Source organism: Triticum urartu, chromosome 7A, assembly GCF_056163025.1.
Source record: "Triticum urartu cultivar PI428250 chromosome 7A, HENAU_Tu73, whole genome shotgun sequence".
Lineage (NCBI taxonomy): Eukaryota > Viridiplantae > Streptophyta > Magnoliopsida > Poales > Poaceae > Triticum > Triticum urartu.
The window spans coordinates 385,944,013-385,953,079 of record NC_141879.1 but is presented as its reverse complement, the minus strand read 5'-3'; the positions used below and the strand labels follow the sequence as shown (position 1 = coordinate 385,953,079).

General features: G+C 43.0%; 1 pseudogene across 1 annotated transcript; it reads left to right on the top strand.

Annotated features, from left to right (window-relative positions):
* Window positions 1-1,387: 1,387 nt before the first annotated feature.
* LOC125518825 (uncharacterized) lies at window positions 1,388-5,495 on the top strand (annotated as a pseudogene). Its single transcript, XR_015611075.1, has 2 exons — window positions 1,388-1,686; window positions 2,948-5,495. The product of XR_015611075.1 is annotated as an uncharacterized LOC125518825 (transcript).
* Window positions 5,496-9,067: the final 3,572 nt, after the last annotated feature.

The following is a 9,067-nucleotide window of genomic DNA, read 5'->3' as shown; positions in this document are numbered from 1 at the left end:
GGTATGTTCTAGGCTGCATGCACAATGTCTTTGAAAGAGCTATGTTTCAACCAATAGTTTTCAAACCTGAAAACTTGTGACCTTGGCATTTTTGTTCCAATTTTGATCATGCATGAGAGGTGGTCAGAGATTGGTTTTGCCAAAGGAAGAGCGGTTGTGTCAGGAAAAGATGTCATCCAAGCAGCAGAAGTAAAAAACCAATCAAGTTTCTCCAGAAGTGGGTTTTCCTGCATATTGCTCCGACTGTATTGCCTACCTTTTAGGGGTAGCTCCACCAAACCCAAATTGCTAATTGCCTCATTAGGAAGAAGGATTTGATTGACATCTCCTCTAGGTTTATTTCTGTCCTCAGGTGATAAAGTTAAAGTCCCCCATGATTATCCATTCTATCTCATTAGGCATTTGAATAGAACTAAACCAATCTATGGACCTCTATTTTTTCCTCAGGATTACAAGGTCCATAAATATTTGTGAGAATCCAAGAGTGGTTAGTGGTGTTACAAGTGAACTGGACTGATAGAGAATATTTATTCTGAAATATCATTTCCCCATTGAAAAGAGTTCCATTCCATGCCGTCAGTATACCTCCAGAAGCCCCAATTGAGGGGAGAAATTCAAACTTGCTAAATCTTTGTGGACACAATTTATGAATATATGCCAGACCAAAGGTCTCTCTTTTAGTTTCCTGAAAACAAACAATGCCAGCTTCACTTCCTTCAATTTTTTGCCTGATTGCTAACCATTTATTTGAAGCATTAATGCCCCTGACATCCCAATTCAGTATGTTCCATGTCCTGTTGTTATTCATTAACACATAATATCTGATTAATGCGAAGTAGCAAGTACCATCCCTTGGTAGTCTGCCCTATATTGAACTGTTGTGCATTTTCAGAAATTGCCCCCCACCTACACATCATGGAGCAACATGATACCACAAACATGGAAACAATTTCCTTTCATAGCTTGCAAAATATGCTTATCCAACTGAGCCCTCATAGAGCAATCATTAAAGCACATACACTACAAGAAACCTGCTTATCTGTGATGGTTTCTGGGTGACGGTCCTGTAATCCGTCACAGTCTATGACGGTCCTCACTTTGCCGTCACGGAAACTGTCACAGATCAGTGAGCCGTGGATGGGCCTGCGTTGGGCATCCCAGTAATGACGGCCCGACCGAAACTGTCACGCAAATCGTCAGGGATTGAACAATTGGGCCTGATCGGGCTTAGTTTTTATTTTATATATATATAAGTCAGACCGTCATGGATTACCACTTACGCTGACGTGGCGTCCATCGCCTTGTGTCGCCCACATGTCAGTTGGATAATACAAGAGGATTAAAAAACAGTTCGTGTATATTCCTCGATTAGCCTGAACCAGAAGAACAAAAAGAAAACCACCGCTCAATCCCCTCGGCCCTCGGTGTCGCCAGCACCACCGCCGACTGCCCCCTCGGCTGTCGGTGTCGCCAGTGCCGCCGCCGACTGCCCGGGCGAGGGTTCTTAGATCCGGCGAGTTGGGAGTGTGGGCGCCATCTTCCAGATCATGTCCAAGTCGCCGCCAGCGCTGACGAGCCAATCGCCAACCGCCGCCCACCAATTGTCTCTACGTAGGAGTCAGCCACCGGTCGCCCTTTCTGCAACGGTCACTCCTCATTGCCCTGCCTCAACATCGGCCAAGTTAGGTACGTCTCAGATTAAAATATGAATTTGATCTGTTTCTGAACGCTTGAGCGTACAAAGAGAAATAAGATGGTTTACTCCTTGGTATTGTTATTCCATTGTACTAGTTGATTTATTGAGCCGAATGTCTTTTTGGGTAGTGCAAATTCAAGTGGTGCCGTTCAAAAACAAATTCCTCTTGCTGATTCCAGTGGTGTTGATAGACTGTACAATAGGAAAAGTACTTTGCAGTCACCATGTTCTCAGTTTCTCACAGATCACCAATATTGTGTGTTAGTACAGACTAGCCAATTCGTATTAAAGTTTATCGGTTTGAACTAATCTACATGTAAGATGGAGCGACTGTGTCGTAGCTCATAATAATACTACCAGTCAGTTAGTCGTATCTACATGTAATTGTGAAGTTTCAGAAATACACCTACTGGAGTATGCTTCAGAAATACACCTACAGTTTGTTCTTTTTTTAGCCATATTCATTCCATTAACCTGACACTGCACCATACATCACAAGAGCATCTGCGACTTTATTACATACCCTCGAGCAATATGAAATGCGAAAGAAATTAAATTTTAAACAAGCAAAATATTTAATCTCCTTGAATAGGATCCCATTTATTGCCAAATCAATATTAACCTTCAGTACATCATATCCTGGAGGAATACATCTGTCCTGTAGCAGCGTAGTAGTATCCTTATTTTCCTCAACCAACATAATATCCTATACTACACTCTTGACTCGCTTGATTACAGTTGTGGTATTTCTCAGCGGCTCGCCTGCGTTCCTTTTATTTCTCATGTCACACCACACCCAAAGCATCGTGATGCACTTAATTTTCTTTTCATCAGGTAGCGCTAGAATTTTGGTAACTAGCTCCTTCGGCCCCTGCTCATCCAGAAGCTGAATTCTTATTTTGCTCCAATTGCATCTCCCTCCATGGTGGCTTGACATTTTTGCATCAGTCCATGTTCTTCCGAGCTGCTGCCTACTGGAGTATGCGCTTTTATATAACTTTATGCAAGTGATGCACCTGGTACTAGACTCATAAACATGTAAATTTTGCTATACATTTGTGTTGTGATTTTGTGCATTATGTAACAATAAGTGAACTTGCTTGTCCTCCTCTGTGCAAGTTGTTTTTGTAGGTCATGTATCTTACTGTGAATTGATGTTTTGCAGAGCATGTTTCCTGGGAACTGCTAGTAAACATGTTTCCTCATTGATTATTTACCTTTTATTAAGTTGGTCTTTTTTCTATAATGCAGATGGATAGATCTTGGATTCGTGGCACACTGTTCTCTCGAGAGTACGTCAATGGTGTCAAAGAGTTTATGAACTTAATTCAAGCAAAATTCAGCGAGGATGAAGAAATACTATGCCCATGTAGAGAATGCCTTAATCGCAAATACTGGCATCAAGCTGTTGTGAACAAGCACATATTGACGCATGGCATGGAAAGTACATATACTCGCTGGATATATCATGGAGAAGACTTCAATGCATATGTTATTGAGCATCCTGTTGATGTGCATGACTCCGAGGATGGTAACAATGGTGCTGACCGATTTGAAGAGATGTTTGGTGACCTATGCACAGCAGTAGAACAAGATCAGAAGGAAACTGAAAATGAAGACGGTAACAATGATGCAAATCCTTCTGAGACTGAGTCCTTTCTGAAGAACGTGGGGAAAGAGGCAAAGCGGCACCTTTATCATGGTTGTACCAAGTTTTCAAGGTTCTCATTTGTGGTGAATCTTCTTCATTTGAAGTCATGCCATAGGATCACAAATAGTGCATTTACTGACATTTTGAAGCTACAGGCTAAAGCATTCCCTCAACCCAATACACTCCCAAAATCTTATGAAGAAGTAAAGAATCTTCTAAAGGAATTAGGCCTTGGGTATGAGTCTATACATGTGTGCATCAATAATTGTGTTTTGTTCAGAAAGCAATATGCCAAGCATGAAAACTGCCCAGTTTGTGGCATGTCAAGGTGGAAAGACCCTGCTAGAAAGAAGATGCCACAGAAAGTTCTAAGGCATTTTCCATTGGTGCCTAGGCTGAAGAGGATGTTTCTTTCCAAAAAAGCATCAGAAGAAGCATAGTGGCACAAGCTAAAGAGGCAAGCCAGTGAGAAGGGAATGAGCCATCCAGCTAACGGTGATGCGTGGCAAGATTTTGATGAAAAATATCCAAAATTTGCAGAAGATGCCAAAAACATGAGGCTTGGCATTGCCACTGATGGGTTCAATCCTTTTGGAAACTTTAACACAACCTATAGTATGTGCCCTGTATTTGTTGTGCCATACAACCTTCCACCTTGGGCATGCATGGATCAGTCAAATTTCATGATGGCTCTGTTAATTCCAGGTCCTAAATCACCTGGCAAGCACTTTGATGTCTTCCTACAACCACTTGTAGAAGATTTACTTGAGCTTTGGAAGGGTGTGCGTACATATGATGCTCGTGAAGGAAAAATGTTTGATCTTCATGCTGCAATTCTATGGTGCATTCATGATTACCCAGCTCTGAGCACTCTTTCAGGGCGTACCACAAGAGGCTATGCTGCATGTATTCATTGTGACAAACACCCTCTTTCCTAGGGCCTAAGGCACAAAATTGGGTATATTGGGCATTATCGTTTCCTTCCAAAGGGACATCGTTTGCGAAGAAACAATGAATTTGTTGGTCTTCATGAACGCAATGATGAGCCAGTTAAATTCTCAAAGGAAGAGCTACAAGAAGAATTGGAGAAGGTTAGACCTGGGCGACAAGAAGAAAGCACGAAAAGAAAGCGTTCTGACTTGGGCAGCACGAAGGCTCATGTGCCAATTTGGAGTCGGAGGGTTTGTTTGTGGGATTTGGATTATTGGGATAAATTGAAGCTGAGACATAATCTTGATGTCATGCATATCGAGAAAAACATTTGTGAAAACCTCATTGGGACAATTCTCAACATGGAGGGGAAGACGAAGGACACACTTAATGCTAGGCTTGATCTCCAAGATTTGAAAATTAAAGAGGAGTTGCATTTGAGGAAGGATGGAAACTCATATGAGATGCCTCGGGCCCGGTATACCTTGTCTAAAGAACAAGTGGTTGCATTTTTTCAATTTTTACGGGAGTTAAAGTTTCCAGATGGGTTTGCTTCCAACATATCCAGATGTACAAGTGTTGATGGAACCAAGGTCCAAGGCCTAAAAACACATGATTGTCACATTCTTTTGCAAAGAATCTTACCTGCTGGCATGAGAGGATTTCTGGATAGTGATATATATGAAGCAATAGCTGAGTTGGGCAAGTTTTTCATGGAACTGTGCAGCAAAACTCTTAACAGGGATGTGTTGGCTGAAATGAAGAAAGAAATCCATGTAATTTTGTGCAAGCTTGAGAAAATTTTCCCTCCTGCTTTCTTTGATGTGATGGTGCACCTTGCCATACATTTACCCGAAGAGGCATTACTCCGAGGTCCCGTACAATATGGGTGGATGTACCCAGTTGAAAGGAGGTTGTATACTTTAAAGAGGTATGTGAGAAATAGGGCAAGACCAGAAGGTTCAATTGCTGAGGTGGGCATAACCCACCTGTGCGCGCCTGGGCCCCCAGGCGCGCCGTGGTGGGTTGTTCCCCCTCGGGGCACCCCCCAGGTCCTGCTCTAGCCCACTGGATGTCTTCTGGTCCATAAAAAATCCACAAAAAGTTTCGCGGTGTTTGGGCTCCGTTTGATATTTATTTCCTGCGATGTAAAAAACAAGCAAAAATAGCAACTGGCACTAGGCACTGGGTCAATAGGTTAGTCCCAAAAAATGATATAAAGTTGCTATAAAATGATTGTAAAACATCCAAGAATGATAATATATTAGCATGAATACTTCATAAATTATAGATACATTGGAGACGTATCACATACCTCCTGACCCATTCTCACACACACGTGCATAGACAGGCAGACATCCCCTCTCTTATTGATATTGCACTCGTACCCTCCTTTTGTCTAGTAGGCCTCTCCCACCATTTGTGAGAAGCAACTCCACCACCAACCCTCCGACACTCTACCTTTATCTTTCTCCCAACCTTATTCCTCTGCTAGACATATGCATGGATGCCAATCGATCTCCCTCAATACATAGGTAGGTCTCTCTCCTTCTCCATAGATATACTAGTCAATCTACCTCTCTATAGTTAGGTCTCTGCCCCCTCCCCCCCCCCACACACACACACCGATAGTCGAATGTTGTAGGTAGGTATCCATGCCACAGAGATAATTGCACCTCTGCCCTCTCACATTCCAGTAGGCCAGCCACCCTGTATCTTTGACGTGGGCAAACACAAATTCGATGGCACTCTTCATCGATCGCACACCCACACACTTCATCCCTGTTTTCGATTCTATCGATATCTCACGCCAATGATCCCTCCACTCTCTTCTCGTGGATCGCTCCCTCTATATATGATATATCCATGACTCTGTTTCACACACATTGCATATGTTACATTTTTTTTGTTTGAGATATCATCGAGGCATTACCTCTGTTTCGCACAAACCATCTCTCTCACACCCACCCACATACGTACCTGCACCTAAAGAATAGGTGCACGCACGACACACGTACTCACATCTTGTTCCCGGCCACACTCGTGTGGGTACACAGTGGAGTTCATTTCTGTACGAAAAGGCAGCCCACGTGATAATTTGACGCGTGTAGTGGTTGTTTACTCGAAGGAGGGTCATGTACCACGCGTAGACGGAACAAAGTTCGACTTGACGCGTTAGTATTAAATGAAGTTATATTCCTCAATGGCACGTACAGAATATAAAACGATTGTCATCGGGGCAAAAGAAAAATCTGCTCCACTATATACAATGGAGCCTGCCTGCTGGGGTTTGTCTCTCGTCACACTATCTCACACAAGGCGACGGTGGCCTCTCTCTCTCACCGTTGGTCACTGATCTGGCCGCATCCCGTCTGCTGACGAAAAGGGAGGATGTGCATCATTTCTCTATTCGACAGCGAAGAGGCAGCACGTCCCGATCTGCGGTACCCACCATTCTCTCTAACCAAGCTCCGGCGCGGTAGGGCCTTCGCCGCTTGCTCGCTACCGCGGTATGGGAAGATCCCGACCGGGCGCCCTCCTAGTTACATCCCGACAACCCTCAGGTACAGCTTCCTCCGGCCTTGCTCCACTGCCCATCTTCCCACGTTGTTGCATGTGGAAAATCCTGCATGTGGATCTTCTTTAGTTGTTTGCTTAAAATTTATCTCGGCCGGCCTACTTTCCATCTTGCAATCTCGTCCTCAAACCGTTTTTGATAAACCACCGTCCGGCTATCTTTCCCTTATTACATGGAATATGCTTCTTTTTTGTCGGCGTATGTGTCTTCAACTCGTGTTATTGGGCAGTAATTGTTTCCTTTCTACCTCCTTTTGCAAACAGGGCTATCCATTTCACCTCGTTGCTATTGCGACCTTTTGGTGAACTGCACAAATCACTTTTTTCTTAAGAGTGTTTTGTGCAGTTCCATCAAAATGTCACACGGGCAACGTTTTTACATTTCTGTCGGACTGCAGAAAGGGAGATTAGTTTTGCTATCCTCCTCATCCAACTCTGTGCCTAATCTTCTCCAACAAGTAGTTAGTCCTAAGAGAGATCATAGAGGTGGTCGGCTTCTATTTGTGTGTGTTATGTTTCATCATCTAGTTCCACTATTATTGTAGTCACACTGACTGAATATCTTTGCAAGGGATGATCAACTCGATTTTAGTGGAGCTGCACAAAATGATCGGATTGTGATGTCCTCCATACACCTCTTTTTTGGCTACAGAGCTGGGTGAAACTAGCTGCCAACCAATGAACACTGTGCCTAGGAAATGGAGCCATGCCTACGAACAGCATTGATCAATTATATATTTTTCTTTATTTGTATACCTTCTCACTACTTTGTCTTTAGTTGTGATGTGAATAATGGCGCTGATCTGTGACACATTGAGATGCATTAGCAGCCATGGTAGTTTCATTTGTATTTGATGGAATGTTGTAACAAGACAATCTTGAGGCAAGATGACACATGAATCCTAAGTTGAATCCTTTTTTTCCTGCAGGAACCAAAGTTGAAACCTTGATAGCATCACAGTACAATTTCATTATGCTGGAAAATTATGCGAACATATAAAAAAATCCTGAAGGATTGACAGCAATGCCAGAAACAATTCAACTTTGTTTCACCGACATGTGGGACATCCTTCATCCGGATCACAACTGCAGGGAAAGATTCACCCCGGTCATTGTGCTGCAGTAATAATGACTAGTGAGCAGTCAAATCACAGAGCCCCACCTTCGCCACAGTAAGTTGCTCGGACGAAGCAACCATCATTTCTCTCTTCGTTGAATCTGCTGGTACTCCAATATTCCCAGAGTAATAAGTTGCTCGGGCGAAGCAACCATCACTTCACCTTTCCCATAGTAAGTACTACCCTCTTTTTTATTCTAGAAACAACCACACGCGAATTTTGGATGGTAGCAACACAGCAACTGAATCAAAAATCGAAACCAACCAATGTACTACTACTAATGGTGAGTGTTTGCTAGTATCATGTACTCTATCTATCCATGTATATAGGGCTTCATGCGTTTTCTGACACTAACTTTGGCCATGTTTGGATCCATGGTTTAGAGTTAGTTTGACCTAGTTGGGGCTCAAATAGCCCTCAATTACGGCAAAATCGCCAGCCTGCTGCACATTGAGAGAGACGAGGAGCGAGAAGCGATACAGGCTGGTGGATTGATGTCTACTACGCCACTTTATCTTGGTAGATGTTGTTGGGCCTCCAAGTACAGAGTTTTGTAGGACAGTAGCAAATTTACGTCAAGTGGATGACCTAAGGTTTATCAATCTGTGGCAGGCGTAAGATGAAGATGGTCTCTCTCAAACAACCCTGCAACCAAATAACAAAGAGTCTCTTGTGTCCCCAACACACCCAATACAATGGTAAATTGTATAGGTGCACTACTTCGGTGAAGAGATGGTGATATAGGTGTAATATGGATAGTATATATAGGTTTTTGTAATCTGAAAAAATAAGAACAGCAAGGTAACTAGTGGCAAAAGTGAGCGAAAACGGCATTGCAATGCTTGAAAACAAGGCCTAGGGTTCATACTTTCACTAGTGCAAGTTCTCTCAACAATGATAACATAATTAGATCATATGGCAACCCCTCAACATGCGACAAAAGTCACTCCAAAGTTCCTATTGCGGAGAACATAAGACGAAATTTCTTGTCGGGTACGAAACCACCTCAAAGTTATTCTTTTCGATCAATACATTGGGCTATTCCTATAAGTGTCACAAACAGCCCTAGAGTTCGTAGTAAAATAACACCATAAG